Source organism: Callospermophilus lateralis, unplaced genomic scaffold, assembly GCF_048772815.1.
Source record: "Callospermophilus lateralis isolate mCalLat2 unplaced genomic scaffold, mCalLat2.hap1 Scaffold_101, whole genome shotgun sequence".
In the NCBI taxonomy this organism is placed as follows: domain Eukaryota; kingdom Metazoa; phylum Chordata; class Mammalia; order Rodentia; family Sciuridae; genus Callospermophilus; species Callospermophilus lateralis.
The window spans coordinates 325,001-351,875 of record NW_027510272.1 but is presented as its reverse complement, the minus strand read 5'-3'; the positions used below and the strand labels follow the sequence as shown (position 1 = coordinate 351,875).

At 36.6% G+C, this 26,875-nt stretch overlaps 1 pseudogene; it reads right to left on the bottom strand.

The window, feature by feature from the left end:
- Positions 1 to 24,404: 24,404 nt before the first annotated feature.
- The window catches only part of LOC143639934 (constitutive coactivator of PPAR-gamma-like protein 1 pseudogene), a 12,314-nt pseudogene continuing 9,843 nt past the window's right edge, over positions 24,405 to 26,875 (bottom strand).

The window sequence follows — 26,875 nt, the reverse complement described above, 5'->3', positions numbered from 1 at the left end:
TTACCAGTAAAAGCCAAATGTACTGAAAGAGCTGCAACAACTTCTTCATTGACTTCTTGACACTATGAAGGCTTCATCTTTTCAATAAATCCACTTTGTATCCCAAGTTTGGGACTCATAGTTTCAAAGATTTTCACACAGGAACAGTTTGAATTTTCAGGTTTTACTTTGTTTTGCACTATAGATATGAATGGAAATTGAGCTACATATCAAACATGGTATGTGCTAAATGATTTAAACTTAATATACACAATCAGTTCTATGTGTTCACTTTATGTTTTTTTCTAGTTAAAGTAGCTCTAAGAAGAGACAAGCATCATCAGCTTTCTCCATCAGTGATTTACGAGCAGAAAGAAAAATTCTCACCTATGGAATGAGCTGCAACAAATTATTCTTTAGAGTTTTTGATACCAAGTGTGATTCATTCTTTCACTAAACAAACATTTTTCTCCAAGTTTTGATTTTCTATTTTCATAGGTTTGCTGACAGAAACAGTTTTATTTTTTCAGGTTCCACTTCATTCTGCACTATGCAGGTGGAAAAAAATAGAGCTTCAAATAAAACATGGTTTGTGCTAGCTACTTAAAACCTCTAATACACAATCATTTTCCAGTGTTCACTTTGTGAATTGTTCCTGGTGAAAATAATACTAAAAAGAGAAACACAAAAAGAGCTTTCACTTAGATGTATTAGCAGCAAGCAGGAGAATCCAAATGTACTGAAAATGCTGCAACAATTTTTTCATTGTATATCTTTGATAGAACACAGGCTTCACCTTTTTCACTAAACACACTTATAACCACAATTTTGGACTGCTAGTTTCAATGGTTTGAACACAGGAGCTCTTTGAATTTTCAGGATTTACTTAGTTTTGCACTATAGAGATGGATCAAAATTCAACTACAAATAAAGCATATTTTGTGCTAGATGATTTAAACTTCACAAAAACAATAAATTCTAAGTGCTTACTCTGTAGTTTGTTCCTGGTCAGATTAGCTATAAGCAGAGACAAGTATCTTCAGCTTTCTCTAACTGTGACATAGGAGCTAGCAGAAAAATTCTGACCTACTGAACAAGCTGCAACAAATTTTTCATCAGATTTTTTTTTTGATAAGTGGCATGATTCAACCTTCTCCTAAACAAGGTTCTGCAAGTTTGGTTTTCCTAGGTTCAAGGGTTTGCAGTCAGGAACAGTTTGAATTTTCAGGTTTCACTTCATTCTGCACTATACAGGTAGATGAAAATAAATATTCAAATCAAATATGGTTTGTGCTAGCTACTTGAACTTGTCATACACCATCATTTTATTAAAACTTGTCATACCAATCATTTTCATTTCAATCAGTTTTTTTCATTGGATTTCATTTATATAAGACAGGCTTCACCTTTTCACTAAATCCATTTTGAACCACACTTTTGGACTCCTGCTTCAATGATTTGCACACAGTAACAGCTTGAATTTTCAGGTTTCACTTTGTTTGAACTAGAGAGATAAATAGGAACAGATTCAAATCAAACACTGTTTGTGCTACATGCTTCAAAATGCACACACACAATCATTTCTAAGTATTGACCTGTGGTTTCTGTCTGATCACAGTAGCTCTAAGCAGAGACAATGATAGCAGCTTTCAATATCAGTGCTTTAGAAGCTAGCAGGAAAATTTTCATCTACTGAATGAGCTGCAACATTTTTTTTATTGGATTTCTTTGATACTTGGCAGGATTAATTATTTTAGTAAACACACTTTTTTTCTCCAAGCTTGGTTCTCCTAGTTTCAACAGATTGGAGACAGGAACAGTTTGAATACTCCGGTTTAACTTCATTTTCCACACTAAGGTGATTGAAAATAGAGCTGAAAATCAATTTTTTTTTTGCTAGATGCTTCAATCTTATCATAAACAATCACTTCTCATTGCTCACTTTTTGGTTTGTTCCTGGTACTTCTAAGAAAAAGCATGAAGGAGGAGATATACACAACCACTTTTGGAGTTACCAAGAAAACACCAATATACAAAGAGAGTTGCAACAATTTGTTCATATGATTTCTTTCATGTTCGGCATTTTCCACACTTTCAAAAGCACATCTGAGGCACAGTTTGAGAATTCTAGGTTCAATCATTTGCAAAAGTTTAAAGTTTGTGTTTTCATATTGCACTTTGTTTAGCACTATAGAGATCAATGGAAATAAATCTACAAATCAAAGACACTTTGTGCTAGGTGCTTGAAACTTCAAGGACACAATCCATTCTAAGTGTTTACACTTTCTTTTGTTCCTGTTCACAGTAGTTCTAAGCAGAGGCACTAAGGATCCACTTTCTCTATCAGTTATTTAGGAGCTATCAGGGAAATTACATGTACTCAAAGAGCTTCAAAATTTTTTTATTAAATTTATTTTATACTCAGGAAAATTCATATATTCATTAAGTGCACTCTGTTGTCCAAGTTTGGTTTTCATAGGTTCAAGGGTTGCCACAGAGGAAAAGTGTAAATTTTCATGTTTCACATTGTTCTGCACTCTAGAGATGGAAAGAAAAAGAGCAACAAATCAAACATTATTTGTGCTAGCTTCTTGAAACTTGACAGTCACTATCATTTCCAGGGCTCACACTTTTTATTTTCCTGGTTGACATACTTCTAAACAGAATCACGCAGGAACAACTTTTACTAACTTGCATTAAAAGGTAGCAGGAATAATTAAATATACTAAACAAGCTGCAACAATTTATTGATGGACATTCTGATACTCTTCAGGTTTCATTCCTTCAATTAATACACTTTTTACCCCAAGTTTGGGATTCCTAGGTTCAAAGATTTGCACATAGGCACAGTTTGATTTTTCAGGTTTCACTTTGTTTTGCACTGTAGAGATTGATGGAAATAAAGCTACAAATCAAAAATGGTTTTTCTAGATAATTTAAACTTAACATACACACTCAGTTCTAAGTGTTCACTTTGTGTTTTTTCTGGTCAAAGTAGCTCTAAGCAGATACAAGAATCATCAGCTTTCTCTATCAGCAATTTTGAAACTAGCAGAAAATTTACCACCTACGGAATGAGCTGCAACAAATTCTTCATTGGAGTTTTTATAACCTTGCATGATTCATCCTTTCACTAAACAAAATTGTTTCACCAAATTTGGTTTTGCTATGTTCAAGGGTTTGCAGACATGAACAGTTTGATTTTTCAGGTTATTCTGCATTCTTCAATATAAAGGTGGGTATAAATAGAGCTTCAAATCAAACATGGTTTGTGCTCACTAATTATAACTTGTCATAAACAATCATTTCTCAGTTATCACTCTGTGAATTGGTCCTGGTGAAAATACTTCTAAAAAGAGACACACAAAAAACTTTCACTTACATGTATTAGCAGCTAGTAGGAGAATCAAAATGTACTGAAAGAGCTACAATATTTTTTTCATTGGATTTCTTAAATACAAGGCATGTTTCACCTTTTCACTAAACACACTAAGAACCACAAGTTTTGACTCCTACAATGGTTTCAACACAGGAATAGTTTGAATTTTCAGGTTTCACTTTGCTTTTCACTATAAATATGAATGGAAATTCAGCTACAAATCAAACATATTTTGTGCTAGATAATTTAATCTTCACAAAAGCAATCAATTATAAGTGTTCACTGTGGAGTCTTTTTTCTGGTCAGAGATTCTATAAGCCGAGATAAGTATCTTCAGCTTTCTCTATCAGCGAATCAGGATCTAGCAGAAAAATTCTGAGCTTCTGAACAAGCTGCAACAGATTTTTCTTAAGAATTTTTATACAAGGCATGATTCATCATTCCCTTAAACAAATTTGGTTCTGCAAGTTTGGTTTTTCTAGATTCAAGAGTTTGCAGTCAGGAACAGTTTGAATTTTCAGGTTTCACTCCATTTTGCACTATACAGGTGGATGAAAATAGAGCTTCAAAACAAATACAGTTTGTGCTAACTACTTGAAAATTTACATGGACAGCCATTTCTCAGTGCTCAGTATATGACTTGTTCCTGGTGGACATACTTCTAAGGAGAAACATGCAAAAACAGCTTTCACTTACGTGTATTAGCAGCTTGCAGGACAATCCCAATGTACTGAAATAGCTGCAATAATTTTTTTGTTGGATATCTTTGACACAAGGCAGCCTTCTCATTTTCACTAAACCCACTTTGAACCACAAGTTTGCACTCCTAGCTTCAATGGTTTGCACACAGTAACAGTTTGAATTTTAAGGTTTCCCTTTGTTTTGCTCTGTAGACACGATTGGAAAAAAGATTCAAATCAAACACTTTTTGTGTTAGATGTTTCAAAATTCACACACACACAATCAGTTATAATTGTTAGCTCTGTGGTTTGTGTCTGGTCACAGTAGATCTAAGCAGAGACAATAAGAGCATCTTTCTATATCCATGCTTTAGGAGCTAGAAGAAAATTTCCTATGTACTGAACAAGCTGCAACAATTTTTTCATTGGATTGCTTGGATAATGGGCAGGGTTCATTCTTTCACTAAGCACACTTTAGTTTTGAAGCTTGGTACTCTTAGGTTCAAAGGATTGAAGACAGGAACAGTTTGAATTCTCAAGTTTCACTTCATTTTGCTCTCTAGAGATGGTTGAAAATAGAGCTGCAAATCAAATATTCTTGGTGTAAGCTGCTTGAAACTAGTCATACACAATCAGTTCTCAGTGCTCACTCTGTGGCTTTTACCTGGTGGGTGTACTTCTAAGCAGAAGCATGCAGGAGGAGATATACACAATCACTTTTGGAGCTAGCAGGAGAAAAGTAATATTCAGAAAGAGGAGAAACATTTTCTTCATAGAATTTCTTTGATGTTAAGCAGTTTTCACACTTCAATAGAACAAGTTAAAAAAATATTGAGACTTCTAGGTTCAATGGTCTCCACAAAAATACAATTTAAATATCGTTGTTTCACCTTCTTTTGTACTTTAGAGATGGAGGAAATAGACCTATAAATCAAATTCTCTTTGAGTTCAATCTTTTTTTTTTTTAGAGAGAGAGAGAGAGAGAGAGAGAGAGAGAGAATTTTTTTTAATATTTATTTTTTAGTTATTGGCGGACACAACATCTTTGTATGTGGTGCTGAGGATCGAACCCAGGCCGCATGCATGCCAGGCGAGCGCGCTACCGCTTGAGCCACATCCCCAGCCCCTCTTTGAGTTCAATCTTGACTCTTGAAACACACAATCCATTTGAAGTGTTCACGCATTCTTTTTTTCCAGTTCAAAATAGCTCGAAGCAGACACACTCTCCAAAAACTTACTCTATCAGTGATTTTGGAGCTAGCAGGAAAATAACATGTACTGAAAGAGCTTAAATTTTTTTTCATTAAATTTCTTTGATACTTGGCAAAATTCATATATTCATTAAGCACACTCTGTTCTCTAAGTCTGATTTTCCTAGGCTCTACGGTTCCCAGAGAGGAGCAGTGAGAATTTTCATGTTTCATATTGTTCTGCACTCTAGAGATGGATGGAAATAGAGCTACAAATCAAACATGATTTGTGATAGCTTCTTGAAACTTGACAGCCACTTTCAGGTCTCAGTGCTCACACTGTACTTTTTTCCTGGTGGACGTACTTCTAAGCTGAAGCATGCAGAAACAAACTTATACTAACTTATATTAGGAGTTATCAGGAATTCCAAATATACTCAAAGAGCTGCAACAGTTTTTTCATTGACTTCTTGGGACTCTGCAAGGTTCATCTTTTCAATAAATCTACTTTGTACCCCAAGTTTGGGACTCATAATTTCAAAGATTTGCAGACAGGAACAGTTTAAAATTTAAGGTTACACTTTATTTTGCACTATAGAGATGAATAGAAATTGAGCTTCAAATCAAACATGGTTTGTGTTAAATGATTTAAGTGTAACCTACGCAATCAGATCTAAGTGTTTCCTTATGTTTTCTTCTAGTCAAAGTAGCTCTAAGCAGAGACAAGCATCATCAACTTTCTTTTTCACAGATTTAGTTGCTAGCAGAAAAAAATTGACATACTAAACAAGCTGCAACAGATTTTTTCTCAGATTTTTTTAAAATACATGGTATGATTCATTTTTCCCCTAATCAAACCTGGTTTTGCAAATTTGATTTTCCTAGGATCAAGGGTTTGCAGTAAGGCAAAGTTTGAATTTTCAGGTTTGAACTTCATTATGCACTATACAGGTGGATGAAAATAGAGCTTCAATCAAATATAGTTTGTGCTAGTTACTTGAAACTTGTCATACACAATTATTTCTCAGTCCTCACTTGGTGACTTTTTCATGGTGGACATACTTATAATGAGAAACATGCAAAGACAGCTTTTGCTCACTTCATTTTGCACTCTACAGATGGTTGAAAATAGAGCTTCATATCAAACATTTTCAGTGTTAGCTTCTTCAAATTTGACATACTCAATCAGTTCTCAGTGCTCACTTTGTGGTTTGTTCCTGGTGGACGTAGTTCTCAGCAGAAACAGGAGGAGATTTACACAATGGCTTTTGGAAGTATCAGGAGAACACTAATATACAGAGAGAGATGCAACAATCCATTCATAGAATTTCTTTTATGTTTGGCATTTTTTAAACTTTAAAAAGCACAGTTGAGTCAATGTTTGAGACTTATATGTTCAATGGTTAACACCAAGTGATAGTTTTAATATTTATATTTCACTTTGTTTAGCCCTATAGTCTGTATGAAAATAGAGCTACAAATAAAACATGCATTGTGCTAGTTTCTTGAAACTTCAAACACACAATCCATTCTGAGTTTTTATACTTTCTTTTATTCCTGTTGAAAGTAGCTCTAAGCAGAGGAACTCAGGAACTGCTTTCTCTATCAGTGATTTTTGAAGTAGCAAAAAATTACATGCACTTAAAGAGGTTCAATTTTTTCCATTAAATTTCATTGATACTCAGCAAAATTCATATATTCATTTTTGCACACTCTGTTCTCCAAATTTAGTTTTCCTAGCTTCAAGGGTTTCCAGAGAGGAACAGTGTGAATTTTTAAGTTTCACATTGTTCTGCACTATAGAGATGAATGGAAATAGAACAACAAATCAAACATGGTTTGTGATAGCCTCTTGAAACTTGACATTCACTATCCGTTCCAGGGCTCACACTGTCATTTTTTTCCTGATGGACGTACTTCTAAGCAGATGTTGGCAGGAACAACTTTAACTGACTTGCATTAGGAGTTCGAAGGAAAATTCAAATGTACTCAAAGGGATGCAACAATTTATTGATGGACTTCCTAATACTCTTCTGGGTTCGTCTTTTCAATAAATCCACTTTGTACACCAAGTTTGGGACTCATAATACCATTGATTTGCAAACAGGAACAATTTGAATTTTCAGGTTTCACTTTGTCTTGCAATATAGAGATGAATGGAAATTGAGCTATAATTCAAATATGGTTAGTACTAGATGAATTAAACTTTATATATACAATCAGTTCTAAGTTTTCACTTTATGTTTTTTTCTGGTCAAAGTATCTCAAAGCAGAGACAAGCATCATTAGCTTTCTCTATCAGCAATTTAAGAGATAGCAGAAAAATTTCTAACTATGAAATGAGCTGCAACAAATTCTTTGTTGAAGTTTCTGATACCTTTTGTGATTCATCCTTTTACTAAGCACACTTGGTTCTCTAAGTTTGGTTTTTCTAGGTTCAAGTATTTGCAGAAAGGAATAGTTTTAAATTTCAGGTTTCACTTAATTTTGCACTATGCAAGTAGAAGAAAATAGAGCTTAAAAAACATGGTTTGTGCTAGCTACTTGAAACTTGTCATACAAAATCATTTGTCAGTGATCACTCTGTGAATTATTCCTGGTGGAAATACTTCTAAAAAGAGACACAGAAAAACAGCTTTTGCTTATGTGTATTGGCAGTTAGCAGAAGAAAACAAATGAATTGAAAGAGCTGCAGCATTTTTTTCATTAAATTACTTTGATTTAAGACAGGCTTCACCTTTTCAATAAACACACTTGGAATTACAAGTTTAGATTACTAGGTTCAATGGTTTGAATTCAGGAAGAGTTTGAATTTCCAGGTTTCACTTTTTTTTGTACTATAGAGATCTATGGATATAGAAGTACAAATCAAAAACACTTTGAAACTTTAAACACATATTCCATTCTAAATTTTCACTCTTTGTTTGTTCCTAGTCAAAGTATCTCTATCCAGAGCCACTCAGGAACAGCTTTCTCTAGATAGCAGTAAACTTACATGTACTGAAAGAGATTCAAATTTTTTATACTAGGGCAAAATTCATATAATCATTAAGCACACTCTGTTCTTCAAGTTTGGTACTCTTAAGTTCAAAGTTTGCCAGACAGTAATAGTGTGAATTTTCACATTTTACTTTGTTCTGCATTTAGATTTGGATGGAAATAGAGGTACAAATTAATGACATTTTTTTTCTAGCTGCTTGATACTTGAGTATTCACTATCAGTTCTCAGTTCTCACACTGTCATTTGTTCTTGGTGCACGTATTTCTATATAAAAGCACAGAGGACCAACTTTTACTCAATTGAATTAGAAGCGAGTAGAAAATTTCAAATTTACTCAAAGAGCAGTAACATTTTTTTTTATGTAATTCTCCATATTCTGCAGAGTTTACCCTTTAAATAAACACACTTTATACCCCAAGTTTGAGACTCCTGGGTTCAATGATTTGCAAACAGTCACAGTTTGAATTTTAAGGTTTCACTTTTTTTTCACTATAGTTATTGATGAAATTTGAGCTACAAATCAAACATGGTTTCTGATAAATGATTTAAACTTCATACACACACACAATCAGTTCTAAAGCCTCACTCTGTGGTTTCTTCCTGGTCAGAGTAGCTCTAAGCAGAGACAAGTATCATCAGCATTCTCTATCAGCAATTTAGGAGCCAGTAGAAAAATACCCAATTATTTATCTAGCTGCCACAAATTTTTCATTGGCTTTTTTGGTATGTGGCATGATTTGATTCATTCTTTCCCTAAACAAACTTTGTTCTTCATTTATTTTACATTTAAGTTTTTGCAGACAGTAACACTTTGAATTTTCAGGTTTTAATTTATTCTTCACTATACAGGTGGATATAAATAGAGCTTCAAATCAAACACGGTTTGTGCAAGCTACTTGAAACTTTTCATTTACAATAATTTCTGAGTGCTCACTCTGGAAATTGTTCCTGTTGGGGGTACTTCTAAGGAGAAACATGCAAAAAGGGCTTTTGCTTATGTGAATTAGCAGCTAGCAGGTGAAACCCAATGTACTGAAAGAACTGAAATAATTTTTTTTGTTGGAATTCTTTGGTACAAAGCAGGCTTTACCTTTTCACTAAACCCACTTTGAACCACAAGTTTGGACTCCTAGGTTCAATGGTTTGCATACAGAAACAGGTGGAATTTTCCACTTTCTAATTTTTCTCACAATAGAGATGGATTAGGAAAGAGATTCAAATCAAACACAGTTTGTGTTAAACGCTTTACACTTCAAAAAACAATCAATTATAAGTATTGACTCTGTGGTTTTTTTCCTGTTTAAAGTAGCTCTAAGCAGATAAAATAGGACCAACTTTTTCTAAGTGCTTTAGAAGATAGCAGAAAAATACCACCTAATGAATGAGCTGCAAAAATTCTTTTTTTTTTGGATTTCTTTAGTACTCTACAAGATTCATCCTTTCACTAAGCACAGTTTGTTCTATTTAGTTCTTCTAGATTCACTGGATTGCAGACAGGAACAGTTTGTATTCTCAGATTTCACTTCATTTGGCACTATACAGATGGTTGAAAATAGAGCTGCAAATCAAAGACGGTCTTTGGTAGCTGCTTGAAATTTGTCATACAGAATCATTTTTCAATGTTCACTCAGTGGTTTGTTCATGTTGGGTCTACTTCTGAGTAGAAGTATGCAGGAGCAGATTTACTTACTCACTTTTGGAGCTACCAGGAGAGCAACAATATACAGAAATCAGTGCAACAATTTTTAAGATTATTTCTTTGATGTTTTGAAGATTTCACCCTTTCAATGAACACACCTGAGGCAAAGTTTGAGGCTTCTAGGTTCAATGGTTTGAACACAAAAACAGTTTGAATTTTCATGTTTCACTTTGTTTTGCACCACAGAGATGGATGGGAATAGAGCTACAAATAAAACACGTTTTGTGCTAAATGTTTGTAACTTCAAACACCTAATCCATTATAAGTTTTCACTGTGTGTTTTGTTCCTGGTCAAATTATCTTTAAGAAGAGGCACTCAGAAACAGATTTTTCCATCAGTGCTTTAATAGTTATCAGGAAAATTACATATACTGAAAGATCTTCAAAAATTTTTTTAATAAATTTCTTTGTTAACTTAGCAAAATTCATATATTCATTCAGCACACTCTGTTCTTCATGTTTGGTTCTCCTAGGTTCAAATTGGACAGACAGGAAAAGTGCGAAGTTATACATTTACATAGTTCAGCACTAAACAATGTATGGAAATAGAGATACAAATCCAACATGGTTTGTGCTAGGTGCTTGAAACTTGAAAGTCACTATAAGTTCTCAGTGCTCACACTGTTTTTTATTCCTGGTGGACATAATTATAAGTAGAAGAATGAAGAAACAACTTTATTAACTTGCATTAGAAGCTAACAGGAAAACACAAATGTAGTCAAAGAGCTGCAACAATTTTTACATGGACTTCTTGATGTCTGCTAGGTTCCCATTTTCAATACACACACTTTTTACCACAAATTTGATACTCCTAGGTTCAAAGACAGGCACCAAGAAAAAGTTTAAATTTTCAGGTTTCACTTTGTTTTGCACTACAAAAATGGATGAAAATTGTGCTACAAATCAAACATGGTTTGTGCTAGATGATTTAAACTTCACACACACACAATTATCTTAAGTAATCAAATTCCTACAACAGAAAGGATTGTAGCAGCCATGGGTTGGAGCAGAAGGCAAATGGAGTGCTGTTCAATGAATATGGGTTTCAGTTTTGCAAGAGGAAGAAGTTCTAGAGATCCGTTCCACAACATATGAATGAGGTTAACATTACTTAACTGGTCACTTTAAAGATGGCTACATTGGGAAATTTGATGTGGTTTTTAACCACAATTAAAAATAAAGAAAATATTTCTTTATCTTTCAGATTGAGAAAAATCGAAATGCCTTGCAACTGTGATAATTGGTTATATTGAAGAGAAATGGGAATATTCCTATTCTGTGTATAGCAGTGAAATCAATGTGACTATTTAAAGGGGCAATTGGCCATTAGATACACAGATTCTACAACCTAGTTATTTCTCTTCTCATTATTTATCCTAGGGCAGGTACAAAGATTTTCATTGTTATAAGAGCAAAAGTTGGAAACACTCTAAATCATTATTAATAGGTGAAAGGTTAAAGAAAAATGGCATATACTCACAAATTAATGAAGGAATCAGATCTATACCAATGTAGATCTCAAAAGCATATCATTGTGTGAAGAAAAAGCAGGTTATACAATAATACAGACAGCATGCCACTCAAAAGAGTACAAAATGCTAATAAGCATTTTCTGTGTATAGAAATATAAATGAGGCAACAGACAAAATAGATAATCAGAGGATAAAACTTATGAATTTCTAGTGTACCAGTCTTGAATTGCTCCCAATGATCCCTGATACTTATGCCTTTGTGGAAACCCTTCTACAATGAATAGGGCTCAGCTGTATCCTATTCATTCTACAGAGTCCTAATAGGGCTCTATAAAAGTGGCTTCCAAGGCTAAATATAAGAAATGCTACTTCCTCCTTGCTCTCTGATTTTCCCCATTGCTCATTCTGAAGGAAGTCAGCCACAAAGCTATGAAGATACTCAGGAAGTCTGTGCAGAGGCCTGGAAGATAAGGAACTGAGGGCTCCTGCCAACTGCCAACACCACCTTGAGCCACCTTAGAGGTGGATGCATAAGTACCAGTCAAGCCTTCAGATGACTGCAACCTCATGAGACAGCATGAATCAGAAGCACCCACCTAAGTCACTCTTGAGTTTCTGACCCAAGAAACTGTCGTATAATAAAGATGCATTTTTTAGGGCTTAGAGTTTGAGGGTGATATTTTACACAGCAATAGGTAACCAATATATACATGGTTTCCTTCTAAGGCTCTGTGCCTGTGGCCTGCTTTCCTTTTGTACCAGTAAGTGTCAAAAAGATGTTAAAGACACACTAATAACAAGCTGAATACTTCCTTATTCAAGTACTCAGAAGAATGAACTGTTCTCCAAGTTCTATATCTGTTTTGACATGAAGTCATCTTCACCAGTAGCAGCAGATCGTGCTTTAGGCAATGCTTATCTGGTCTAAATTGTGTACCCTCAACATTCACATGTCAAAGTCATGACCACAGTATTTCATAATTTGGAGATAGGGTCTTTAAAGAGATAAGTAAAATGAGGTCATCAGGGTGGGCTCAATATGAATGGTGTCTATATAAGAAAAGATTAGGGGACTTGGGTTATGGTTCAGTGATAAAGTGCTTGTTTCACACATGCAAGACACTGGTTTCAATCCTCAGCACTACATAAATAAACAAACAAATAGATAGATAGACAAACAAGCAAATAAATAAATTTTTAAAAAAGAAAACAAAAGATTACTACACAGGTTCACTGAAAGGAAAAACTATGTTAAAACAGAGGAGATGCTTACAGCACCTGTAAGCCAAGGTGAGAGGTCTCAGGAGAAACCAACACTGCTGACCTCTTGATCTTAGAATTCTGGCTTCCAGAACAGTGAGAAAATAAATTTTCCTTGTGTAGGCTACCCAATCTGTAGTCCTTTGTTATGACAGCCCAGACAATGAATGCACAATCCAACATCCTTTTTTCACACATGATGACCTTAGGTCCAGAGGTAGAAGTGACTTAGCTAAATACAGAGAAAACAGAAAGTAGGAGAACAGAGAAACAATATTTCCTAGTTAGGGGTAGTTCCTCTACTATGTGAGCCTAAGGCCCCTAAGGTGGAGAAGATATATAAGAAAATATTGTCAGCAAAAATTGAGCTCCTCAATTCCTAATCTTGATGGCAATAGATTGCCTTTTTCTGTAGCCTCCACTGTCTCTTCTGTCTCACATGCTAGTTTTTCAAGAACCAGCCTTTGTTGGACTTTTCTTTTTTGGATGATCTCCCAGAACAACAGCAACCAGTTCATGGAATTATACTATTTTTCAGGAAGCAATGACAAGATACATCATGGAAAGTGGTGGCCAGAAGCCCATGAACTTTCAGAACTTACAAAGGTCATCGGATGAGCTGACCTCTAGGCGTCAGCCTCCTATCTTAGGTTGGCACCACTGCAATTGGATCATACCCATCACTGACTACTGGTCCAGCATACAGCCATACTTATGGATAGTGTGTGGGGGGGTGAGGTTCTTTGCCTCACCTCTGTTGGCCCCCAAATTTTAGACCATCACTAGCAGAAGGGAGGAGGATACAGAAATGCCATGACACTAAGCCAATTGATGGCTCTGTTGAAAAATTTTACCACTGGTGACACCATCAGCAAAGATACTCCAGCATTACCACTATTCGCTGTAACAACAGATAGTTCACAATGTATACAAGTGATACATAGTCCAGGCAAGTTCTGCAAGCAGTTCAAAGCAGAGGAATCCATCAATATGTCCATTTGCTCGTAAAGTAAATCCACTCCTTGATTGAACATTACTTGTTGAGTTATTATTCATTGATGCATCAGTTTATACAGCTTACTGTGATAACTAGCGAAGAAGCTATAGTTTGGTTTTATCTTTGTCTTTACTGGCACTGGGATGAAGATAGGAATTCTGACAATGATGCTTAAATAAAAATTCAGTAACAATCCAACAGGTATTAAGAAAACAATTTTCTGAACAATTTACACTATCCTGAATAGAATTAATAAATATAATGAAAAGGAAAGGTGAAAGTAAACAAACAGATCTGTTAACCTCCTTATTTGTTCAGATATTAAACAATCCTCAACAGCTGTTTACCCAATTTAAATTAAACCATTAAAATCACATAAAAAAAATTCGTATCCATTTTTTCATGAGCGCTTCTCATATATGATATATGGAAATACACACACACAAACAATACAAAACACAAGTGTGTACACAAACATACAACAATAAGACAATTGTAAAGGCCTTGTAGCTTTACATAAGTGAAATCTCTATTGCAATGTTTAAAAACTCCACAGTCAAAAAATAAAACTTATCAGAAAAACATTAACCTAGGTCTGTATGAGCTCAAAAAATAAAATAGAACTTTATGATGTGGGAAAGGGCAATAATAAAATAGATATTGAAAAAAAGCATCCTGGGTACCAAGTAGGTTTGACTCTCATTTGGATATCCCATCCTTTTTCTTGTAACTTGCATATGGGTCCCACAAGCAAGCCTCAAGGTTTTTCACACTTGAAATAGGCCTTACTGGTGTTCATTATTCTTTAGCCTCTGGGTGTGGGAGAATCACTGTCCCAGATGTAAGAATAGCCAAGTGGAGCTCTGGATATCAGCTGTTATGGATTTGAGTCAAATCATCTTCTTTTTGGTCTGTAGAAATCGCTTTGGTTAGTCTCTCTGGAATCCAAATCGGCTGCTATTCTCCCTGTGGAAATACACAAACAGAACCCCAACTCCACAAAATCACTGGGTCAGGACCTTTCCATTGTCCTGTTAAAATATCCTCCCAAAGTACCTTAAGCTTATGTACATTTTTTGGATACATATGTCTTTCCATAGCACTAAGCCCTGATGAATCCAAATTTTAAAAGTTTAGAATAAAAAGGGTTATTTTAAGTTTATCATTGGGGGATATATACCCCTTTCCAATTCCCTCTTTTTGTTTTAATAAGTACATTTTAATAGTTTGATGAACTCTTTCAACTATGCCTTGTCCCTGAGGATTGAATGGAATTCCTGTTATGTGAGTAATGCCAAATGATGAACAAAATTTTTTAAAAGAGGTAGAGGTATAGCCAAGACCATTATCTGTTTTTAACTGTTTTGGAATGCCCACAGTGGCAAAATTTTGTAAGCAATGAGCTATAACACCTTTAGTTTTTTCTCCGGCATGAAGGGAGCCCATCAAAAATCCAGAAGAAGTATCAACTGTAACACGCAAATATTTTAATTTTCCAAATTCTGGCAAGTGTGTGACGTTCATCTGCCAAATATGGCTAGGTATCAGTCCTCTAGGATTGACTCCAAGATTAACTTGTGGTAAAAAGGTCACACAATTTTGACATTGTTTTATTATATGTCTGGCTTGTTCCTTAGTTATTTTAAAATGCTTCTGTAAAGTATTAGCATTGACATGGAACTTTTTATGAAAATTTGTTGCTTCTTATAGTGTAGAGAAAATATGTATGTTATGCATAGTTTTATCTGCTAAATAATTGCCCAAACTAAGGGCTCCAGGCAATCCTGTATGTGCCATGATATGTCCTTTAAAGAATAGATCTCTTCTTTCCCAGATTAGACTTTGTATAGTGGAAAACAAAGAGAAAGCAGTAGAGGAAGGGGAAATCTTACCATCATCTTCAAGGGATACTGTAGCATTAACTATATACTGACTATTAGAAAATAAATACAGAATCTTTAAACATAACAAAAGCTTGTAATACTGCATTAAGCTCTACCTTTTGAGCTGATTGTTTGGGTACTAAAAATGTAAAAGTTTGATCAGGGGTAACTACTGCTGCAGTACCATTATTTGTCTCAACAGTGAATATATTTGGAGCATTCATGATAGGCGTTTTTCTTGTCACTTTTGGAAAAGCTACAGGATGTGAAGACTAAAAAGGCAATAAAGAATTAGATGGTAAGTGATTATCAAATGAAACATTAGATTTACACATGATTATTGCCCAAGTATTTAACTCATTAGCTAACTCATCAATTTGATCCATAGTATATGGAGTAATAATTTTATTGGGAAAAATTCCAAACACTCCCTTCGATGCTTTTATTCCTTTGAGTATTAATTGACCTACAGCCTCAGGATACCTAGTAATAATAATGTTAGGAGAATAAGATAAATGTATTCACAATAATGGACCTTCTTGCCAAAATACTTCAGTAGGAATATTTTTTGTTGGTAGTACAATAAATAATAAAGGCAAACTTATATCAATTCTATCCAAATGCATATTTTCCATATATGTTTTAATGATTTTTAATGCCATTCTTGCTTCAGGCATTAACATGTGGGGTCAATTTGGATCTGATGGACGTTTTAGGATAGCAAATAAATGTCCCAACTATCCTGTTGTTATGCCTAGATAAGGCCTTATCCAGTTTATGTCTCCCAATAACTTTTGAAAGTCGTTAAGTGATTTGAGTTGATCTACTCGTATTTGAATTTTTGGTGAATGGACCATGGATGAGGATAATAGAACTCCTAAATAATTAATTGGAAAATTTAATTGTACTTTATCTGTTGCTTTCTCTAGATTATATTTTTTAATAAATTTGTGAGTGTGGCATAACATTCTAGCAATGTGTTTTTATCTTTATGTGCTAATAATACATCATCCATATAGTGAAATATTTGTAGTTCAGGATTTTGATTTCTAAGTGGCTGGACTGCTTTGTTGACATAAATTTGACACATAGTTGGGCTGTTAGCCATCCCTTGAGGGTGTACTTTCATAATTTTGACACATAGTTGGGCTGTTAGCCATCCCTTGAGGGTGTACTTTCCATTCATATCTCTTATCAGGACCTTCATGATTCAGTGCAGGGATAGTAAATGCAAAACGTAGACTATCCTCAGGATGAATTGGAATTGAAAGAAAAAAACAACCTTTAATATCTATAGCTAAAACATACCAGGTTTTTCGCAAAGCAGACAATTGGGGATTCCCCGATTGAGCAGGTCCCATAATAAGCATCTCATTATTAATGGCTCTTAAATCTTGCAATAATCTCCACTTACCAAATTTCTTTTTGATGACAAAAATGGGAGTATTATAGGGAGATATGGAAGGTTGTATATGTCCCTCCGCTAATTGCTTGACGAGGTAATGGGCTAATTGTATTTTTTCTTTTGTCAGGGGCCACTAAAGAACCCATACTGGTCTTTCTGATTTCCAAGTAATTTTGATTGTGTCAGTGGCTTCTTCTGGAAACCCAATCCATGTTTATTTATTCCTTGATCTATTTGAATCAGTGCTGCTTTACGTTGTTCTTGTTCTCCTAATTTTTTTTCTTTCCTATAACCAAATACTGGGTGCCTTTGGATTGATGTTATTTGTTGATGTCAAACCTAATTGATCTAGGACATCTTGTCCCTATAAATTTATAGGAAGATGATCTAATACATATGGTGTATAGTTCCTTCACATCCTTCAGGATCCTTCCAATCTAATACCATTGCACTTCTATGGGGATTAGTTGACACTCCTAGGCCTCGAAGTGTTTGAGTGGCTTGTTGTAATGGCCAATGTTTTGGCCATTCTTGATGAGATATGATGCTAAGGTCTGCACCTGTGTCCAGTAGCCCATTAAATTCATGTCCTTGAATATTTAGTTTTAGCATTAGGCGAGAATCTAAATTTAAAGGCAGCATAGCCCAATCTACTCCTGTGGAGCCTAATCCCCTAGGACCTCTTTTTACAGTACGACTGGAAAATTTATCATGCAGGCTGGGTGTTATTATTAACTGTGCTATTCTATCTCCTGGTGAAGTTACTGATATACCTCTTGGAGAACTAGCTATAATTTTTATTTCACCTTCAAAATTGGAATCAATTACCCCAGGATTTATCATAAGTCCTTTTAGTCTAGAAGAACTGTATCCCAATAATACGCCTACTGTTCCTTGGGGAAGAGGTCCTTTTACTCCTTTGGGAATGATTTGAACTCCCATCTCTGGAGTTAGGACTGCTCTGGTGGAGGCGCAAATGTCCAACCCTGCACTCCCTCTGGTTTGTCTGATGAGGGATTTAATGGATAATGTTTCCTGATGGTGTTGTTGGGTTCCTCCATGCCCGGTATACTTGTGGTTGTGGGCCCCTGAGCATTGGGCCCCACAGTCCGTTTTTTTGTCTATGGAGCCCAATGCCTTTCTCCACAATATCGTGGGTAAACACTTGGTTCTTGTCCATTTTTTTGATAACAGAATACCCTCTATGGTGGTTTGAGAATGGCATTTATTAGCCCAATGTCTCCCTCTACAGCATCATGGGCAAATATCCGGTATTCCATTCTTTTGATACCTAGTTTTGTTAAACCCTTCCCCTATGGGGCAATTCCTTTTAAAATGTCCTGTTTGTTCACAATTGTAGAATGTTTTTGGCCTGGCATCTAAAGCCTGTTGTACTGCAGCTGCCAAGACTTGCACTTGTTCATTAATGTCTCCGCCTAATTTTATATATGTGTTTAAATCTCCATGTTTCCATGGTCTAATGACCTCTCTGCAGCAACGATTTGCTTGCTCATAAGCCAGTTGTTTATTAATGGCATTGCTTGTTCTGTATCCCCAAAAACTCTGGCAGCTATTTGAATATGCCTATCTACAAATTCAGCTTAAGGTTCATTAGTTCTCTGTATTACCTTAGATAATTGACCTTGTGAATCTCCATGTCCTTGCAAAGCCTTCCATGCCCTAACCGCATCTGCAGCAATTTGTGAATATATAGCAGGATCATATTCAATTTGTTGCCGTTGACCCTCATAAGGTCCTTTTCCTAACAACATATCTAGATTTCTTTGAGGGTAACTGGCTGCTGCATTTTGCCTAGCCGTCTCCATGCAAAATTCCTCATTGGCAACCTTCCATAACAAATATTGTCCTCCATTTAGCACAGATTTACATATGCTAGCCCAATCTGCTGGTGTCATGTCCAAGTTGGTAATGTATTCGACCATGCTTACAGTGAAGGGTGCTTGGGGACCTTAGGTTGTTACAGCCTCCTTTAACTGCTTCACTGTTTTGAAATCTAGAGCACAGTGAGTTCGCTGCCCTCCTGCCTGCTCAAGTACAGGGCATACTAATTTTTGAGGTCCTGTCTCAGGATCCCATCTATCAAATACGGGGGTTGAGGGCTACTCCGCTGTCTCTATAGGTGGAGCTGTTGGTTGAATTATGCCCTCTGGTGATATAACGATGTTAGTAGCAGCCTCCTGTTGTAGCTTTTTCCTAATAGCCCCTTTTCCTTTAAATTTTCTTCCTCTGTCTGACTAGCTTAAGAGAACTTCTCTTTTGCTTGATCTAAAATGTCTTTCTCCATGGTCTGAACCTCTAACAATTTACTTAACACTCTTTTGGTTTGTTTTTTTTTTACTAATTTATAATCTACTATAAAGATAATGCAACCCAATAAGATAACACAAAACAAAACCTAAACAAAATGAAACAAAAAACGGAACAAAAAATCGTTGTATCAATTTTCTCTTCCTCAGGGCTGAACAACTTCAAACCTTGAGCCAACCATTTTTCCCAGTTTGTCTGAAAAAGTTCTAGGGAGAGGCAGCTTGAAACAAAAACAAAATAAATCAAAACAAGAACATATTTTTTTTTGAAATTGTTACCCATTCTCTAGCCTTCCCTTAGGGGTGAGCAATTTCACTTACCTCCGAGCTTCAGGCGTTCCCTGCATGGGCCGCCAAATGCCGCAGTCTGGCTGGGTACAAAATCATGAGCCACTCAAGCAGGAACAAACTTTATTTCCAAAACTCCCGTGAATGCCACGCACATGGCCTTCTCCCGGGACACACTACCCCAACAGGGAATCCCTCCTCCCGAATTTTCTCCTACTGCACTTCCCCAACCAATGGGAACTCTCAGGGAGTCCCATGAGAGCTCCAAAGTAGAAGGCCTAGGCAGACAGCAGGGGTCTAATCTCCAATTGTATGCACATCTTAACATAATCATTATCATCTCAATGGCTTGCTGGTGTCACCTTTTAACCAAAAATGCCATGAGTCATTCCTACTTGGCTATGGCTCTCAGCAGGTGAGATCCTGAGAAACACTTTAACCCTGTATCAAAATATTAAAAAAAGGAAAAGGGAGCCAGACACAGTGGCACACACCTATAATCCCAGTGACTCAGGAGGTTGAGGCAGAAGAATCATTAGTTCATAGTCAAACTCAACAATGGTGATGAACTAAGCAAATTAGTGAAACTCTGTCTCTAAATAAAATACAAAATGGGGCTGGTGATGTTTAGTTGTGGAGTATTCAAGAGTTCAATCCCAGTAGGACCAAATCCAGTAAATAAATAAAAGGTGCTGGGGATGAGGCTGGGCATGGGTTCAGTGGTAGCACAATTGCATGGCATGTGTGAGGCACTGAGCTTGATTCTCAGAACCAAATATAAGTAAACAAAATAAAGATCTACCAACAAAGAAAAAAATATTTTTAAAAAATACTGAGAATATATTTCAGTGGGTAACCATGCAAATGCACTCACCCTCTACCCCTACTCCACTGGGATTGCCCAACCCAACACATATGAAAGAAGGATGTCTCAACATGGCCACATATCCTGCAGTTCTCCTTTAATAGCCCACAAGGACGTATTCATATCTGTGTCTATTCTCAATTGATGCCCATCCTTCCATGCAAACGTGAGCCAGCCTGCACTGGCTCTGCACAGAGTCACCTCAGCACAACTGGTTGCAAAGGTCCAGGTGCAGGTATCCCTCATTCATTCCACTGGGACCTTCTATTTTTTAAACATGGGTTGCTAACATTTCAAAATGACAGGTTTAGGGCTCAGTAGTAAACAAGTGTTTCACATGTGCCTGGTTCTTGGTTCCAACCCCAGCACCTAAAAAAAAGCCAGGCAGGCCTGTTGGCTTATGCCTCTAATCTCACTGGCTATGGAGACTGAGGTAGGAGGCTCACTAGTCCATGGACAGCTTCAGAAACATAGTAAGGCCCAAAAAATCTTAGAAAGACACTGTCTCTAAAGAATAAAAATGGTTGGGGATGGTTGCTCAGTATTTAAACAACACTAGATTCAGTCCCCACAACCAAAAACAAATCCAAACCCCAACTGAAAGTGAAAAACAAACTGCATTCTCCAATATCCTTTGCAGGTAGAAGTCTCTATGATTCTGTGCCAGCCAATGAGATATCAGTGGAAGTCACTGGGCCTCTAACTCTTTGTTTTTTTTTCTTCTTCCTTTTCCCCTGATAGCTATATTGAAAGGATGGCAGAATAAAAAACATAAAGTGTCCTGGGGCATGATGACATGGTTGGATAGCCATAGAAGGTAAGATTACAAACCACTGGACTATTTGATTTTCAAGTAAAAGATTTTTTTTTTAATTTTTGATGGGTATATTTTTCTAGTAGTGGAAAGACAGATGCATTGACTTTCCTGCTTGTGCTACTTTCTGTTCATTGTCCTCAGTTTGAGGAACAATGTAGGTCAAGAGAACCAACCATATTTATCACCAATTCTTTTTTAGGTCTCTGGGGATGGGATTGAACGTACAACACAAAACATCTACAGTACCTAATCTGAGCCTGTGGGGCAGATTTAGGCCTGAGTCATCTTCTGGATCCCTCACCTGCCCCAGAATGTTCACAGAGAATGAGTATCTTTCCTTTTGATGCCAACACTCAAGTCCAAAATCTAAGGGCTCCCATGGCTCTCCTGAGAACTGTCTACACAACAGACTAAAACTGGTACCAATATCAATTCCTGCACTGATGGACCATTGGGAAAGTGACTTTTAGCAAGCTTTACCATTCCCATTTCTGAAGTGGGTCTGCTCCTAAAAAGACTTGAATCTAAATGAACACAGAAGGAAGAAGCCAGGGTATAAGAACTGAAAATGAACCCTGCCTACAGATAAACCTGAGATTTGACAAAATTTCCAATTAAAGTGAGTTGGCAGGTAAAGTGTAGACCTTAACATAAAAAAATAGTGTGACAGCAAAATATCAGATATGGGCATGCTTTCTTTCTTTCTTTCTTTCTTTTTTTCTTTTCTTTTCTTTTCCTTTCTTTCTCTCTTTCTTTCTTTCTTTCTTTCTTTCTTTCTTTCTTTCTTTCTTTCTTTCTTTTTTCTTTCTTTTTGTACAATGGTTTGAATTTAGGGGCACATAACCACTGAGCCTCATTCTCAGTTTCTTTTAATGTTTGGTTTTTTTTTAACTTTTGAGATACAGTGTTAATCACAATATTGGGGTGTTCTTATATCAAACAAACACTTTTGACCCCAAAATAAATATGTCATGTTAGCAACTATGTCTCTTTTACAGATTTTGTTTTTTCATTTCTTAAATTCAAGTAAAAATGCTTTGTTTTCACATTTAACCACTTTTTAAAATAATTTTTAACCATTGTTTAATTTTTTTTTAATTTTTTATACTAAAAGTATGAAGATTTTTATTAAGCATTGTAAGTTGCATTCAATAGCCTCTGGTATGCCACACCAAAATCCATGGACAGTCAATCAGACCCAACAGCAGTTCATACTTCAAAATCTGTGAGTTAGGGCTGAACTCCCTTCAATTTACAGTAAGATCCTACTGAAGCCAGATTTAAAGATAGGTAGTTAGCATAGTTAGGTAAATACAAAATAAAAAAATGAAGGCTGTGTTGACAATGGAGCCTGGGAAAGTAGATCAGCAATTGGGGAAATTGAAATGTTTATGTTCCCAAGGCCCAGAGCCCATTCTAAAGAAATGTTAATGAAGCAGCTCTCAGCAAACAAGGAGATGCTAATCAAAAGCAGCCCCAAGCCCTTCCTGCCCAGAGTACTCCTCCAGCCCATCTGACCCTCAACTTTTTGGTCTCTCCACCTACATTCTATCATTTCAAGGTAACAGAACAAAGGACAGAAATGCAGGAAAGCTGAAAGAAGACATTAGCTGTAAAAAAGGTAAGATCTCCTCCCTTCCACAGATTCCACCTCTTGGGTCCCCTTCTTCCTCCAGGAGAAGTCTTTTCTGCTAAATAAAGCTTCTACTCTCCATTCTAAACTTGCCTTGGTGTGCTTCTCTGGTGTTATACTTCAGCATTGGGGAAGCAAGGACTCCTCACGGGTAAATAGTGGTAACACTACTTATTTCTTGCAGGCAGGTTTTGGGAAATTACACCTCATTTCTAATCACTAATGTGATAAAGAACATAAGAATTATATGAAAATGATAAGAAGTGATTCTGATTTTCAAGTACATTGTTTGGAAACATTAAAAAAAAACAACTTATAGAAGTATACCTGCTTCTCCTAAATTCTTGATGGAAAAGTTTTCAAGAACAAGCAGTTTGTTTCCTGCTACAGAAAGGGGGTGATTTTTTTTTTAGATCAAAATTTTTGTTTCTTCACAGAATTTCATATTTTGCTAATATGAAGGCATAAAACAATAACAAAGAACAATAATGCATACAGCAGTGAATACACCAGGGTAATGTTGATACTTGGAAATGACTAGATAATTTTGGGGGGATTTTAGAATAAATGCAACAGAGGTCAATAATCATAAAATTTTAATGTTAGAGCAAGATCAGTCAATGACTAAACAGAGTTAACATCTTTTATAGGCCCATTACTGGTTATTAGCATTTTTGTTTTGCAAATGGGCACACACTGGTAAGAATGGAAGAAAGGACAATAACATGCATAATATGAACTACACACTTTTAAAATTATGGACAATGCAGAAGTTTAGCTCAAGTAGTATACTAATGGTCAACATCTGATTCAAAAGCCACATAGTTCATTGATCACAGATGCATGGTATTAATTGTGAAATTTCAGAACACATTGTGTTGATTTTGAAAGGTCATTTGCATCTCCATTTAACTTGCTTGTAAAGTATTATAATGTACTTTGTATGTAAAATCAGCAGAACAGCAATATTAATTTATAATTTTTTTTAGTTTCCATAGTTGCACTTTTTTAACACAAAAGAACCACATCAACAATGATAAAATTTAAGTAAGAAAGAAAAACTGTGGTTGTGTCTTATTTCTTTTATAATCATAAAAATCAAAGCCTTAAACAAAGCTTCATTGTGAAACAGTAATGCAAAATCAAATATGATGGCATACATATGGTGCCAAATGCTAAAAATTATATTTTAAGCTATATATAAAGACTGCCAAAATTTGTTCTTTATAGTTCAAGAAATATAACTATAAGCTTTGTCATAACCAGTTTAAACTTTGTGTATACTTTATTTTAAATGTAGGAGTCAAATGCTCTTCATTTTCATTCTCTCTTTTTTGTTTTATTGTAGCATTTTGATTACAACTGGTTAAGACTCAAAATGTGTTGTTTAAATCTCTGAAATCAAAGAGGGATCTGAATTTTCAAAGTCCTAATTTTTCTTTTACAGAAAGGACAAAATGTACATAACTGCAGGCTCTCTTTCTCTCCAGATATTCCTAAATCTTTACCCTTCCAGCATCTTTCACCCTCTATATAAAATAAGTTTGCTCTTCTTTATTTAAGATATCTGCCTCCAGAGCAGCCTCGCTGCAGCAGGTGCTATCTGTATTTAGTGCATTTCAATGAGGATTTGTAGTGCACATTTTTGTCATTGTTTAAGGCACTTTTGAGTGGCTGGAGGTCCTGGTGTCCCCTGCACTTTCATTTATCTGGGGCACTGGCTTGTCCTCAGCCATGACTGCATTTTCAGCCAGGTACCCGTGTGAAGACATGGCAAAGGACTTTGATTCCCCAGATTTTGACTTCAACTCTTTGACCACTTTTTCCGCTGAAGCAGCATAAGGAGGTCTGCCCTGAATTGCTCCCTGGCTTTTATAACCTCAGCCATAGTGCCTTCCAACTCTACCAAACCTCTGTATCCCTAGGGTGGAAATAATTCCTATTGGGTGCCCTCTTGCTGTTTCTCTGACAGAGACCACTTGCAATGGGAAGGGCTCTCAGACTCCACAGCCCTGCCTGCTTCCTGCCCAGTGGCCAACCACAGTGCCAGCGATTTCTAGTTTCCCTCCCTGAGAAAGTATAGTTTGGACTCCACCCTGGGACTTGCTAGTTTCACTGCTGTCACTGCCTGAGAAGGCTCCACAGTGTTCTGATGCTGCCTCCACCCAGAAGGCATGGTAAGGGCCAGTTGCTATGGTTTTTCCATAAGGGCTGCCTAAGCCAAAGACTCCTGCAAAGCCTCTGCCCCTGCCCTGAGACTTGGTTGGAGGAGATTGCCCCTTGTAAGCTGCCCATTCCTTCATGATCACTAGTGAGAATTCTGGTGGAAGTCTGTTCTTTCTTAAAGCAAGTCTCTCAGTTTTCTTTCTGCCAAACTAAACAGGACTCTGTAAACATACTGATGAACTGGCCTATTGAAAAGGGCAGCCAGAAGCAGATCTTTGTTGGCTTCATCTTCAATAAAAACAGCAATTTTGATTTCACACTTCATCAGGATTTGGAAGATGTAAGGGTACATCAGCCCCTTCTTGGCCCTGTGCTTGGCCACTTTTAGCAACTCATGTGTGATGGGTGCAGGGGAGGTGTGGTGATGTTCATGTGGTTCCTGGTGTGCATCAACAGGAGGCAGGGGGTTGGTTGGACTGTGCCCATGTGGCTCCCTTTGCTTTCCACTAGCTGGCTTCCTGAAGAGGCAGTGTAGGAACCTTCTACTTTTGCACTACCCTCATTGTCATTATCTAATGATGATGATGTAGAAGAGCCAGGGAAGTAGGCAGAATCCACGTTTTGGGGGCTGCCACTCTGGGCTGGATTGATGTACGAGGACCGCTCATAAAGCCGTGTGTGCTTACCCTCATGAGAAATGTTGCTGTGGTTGTTCTGCTCTGTCAGGTTCTTCCCACTGGTATCCAGAGTGAGGGCCAGCTAAGTGAGGATGTATGGGTATACACACTGGCCCAGAGCCCCCCAGGGCTGGGCTATTTCTTTATTTTTATGTGGTATCGATGATATAACCCAGAACCTCGCATGTAATAGGCAAGCATTTTCCCACTAAGCCACAAACCCAGCCCACATTTAATCTTATTTTAATAAAAGTTTTTTCTTTCTTTCTACCCCCCCCCTTTATTATTCACCCTCCAATCTATGTGACTAGAAAGGCCTAGAAAATAATAAAGTCTAATGTTAATTCTGATGTTTGGGGCACTGGGTTTTGACAAGATTCCCACCCCTTGCTCAGGTTTGCAGGATTCTTCTGTATACTTTAAATTCTTTATAAGTGCCTGTAGCATTTTCATTAAAAAAATGCAACCAATTTCCCAACATACAGCACTATTTTTGAAAGATTTAGGGAATGACAGGATGAGAAAAGCATCTGGCATAGTGTGGTTATGTGATTCTGAGAGGACACAAAAACTTTATGAGGTCACAAATGGTTTTCTTACCTAAAATGTGCTTTTCTTTGCTTTTTAGCAAATTTCTACTCATCCTTCAATAACTAGTTGACTGTGAAGAATTCATATTCCCAGCTAGTACGTATATACAGCCAACTGGACTTCTTCTTTGAAGACTTAGAATCTGAGCAGCAACAAAGTGACAGCAGAAAGGCTTACAGTGTGCTCATATAGCAGCAGGCTCCAGGGATGACTATAAAGGGGTTTTGGGCACTGAGATCATCTGGCAAAACCCAGCTCTAGTTTTATTGAACTTTGCTATCAGGTTCCCTTGACCTCCCCAGTGTTATCTAGTGCATTTTTCTAAAGCACCCAGATCAGTTTCTGCAGCTTGAAACCCAAGCCTCCAACTGTGCCCTGTCCTTACAGCATTCAGTCAGGCTATCAGAATAAACCATAGTTATACAGAAGTCATTATAAGGAGGCTATTTCTTTTGAGACTGAATCTTGAGAAAGATAGCCATGATCAGACACCTATGGTCCCTCATTCTGAGATGCCCCAGGCTGGCTGGAGAAGAGATCACAGATGACTCTTGTTTGCCAAGTAC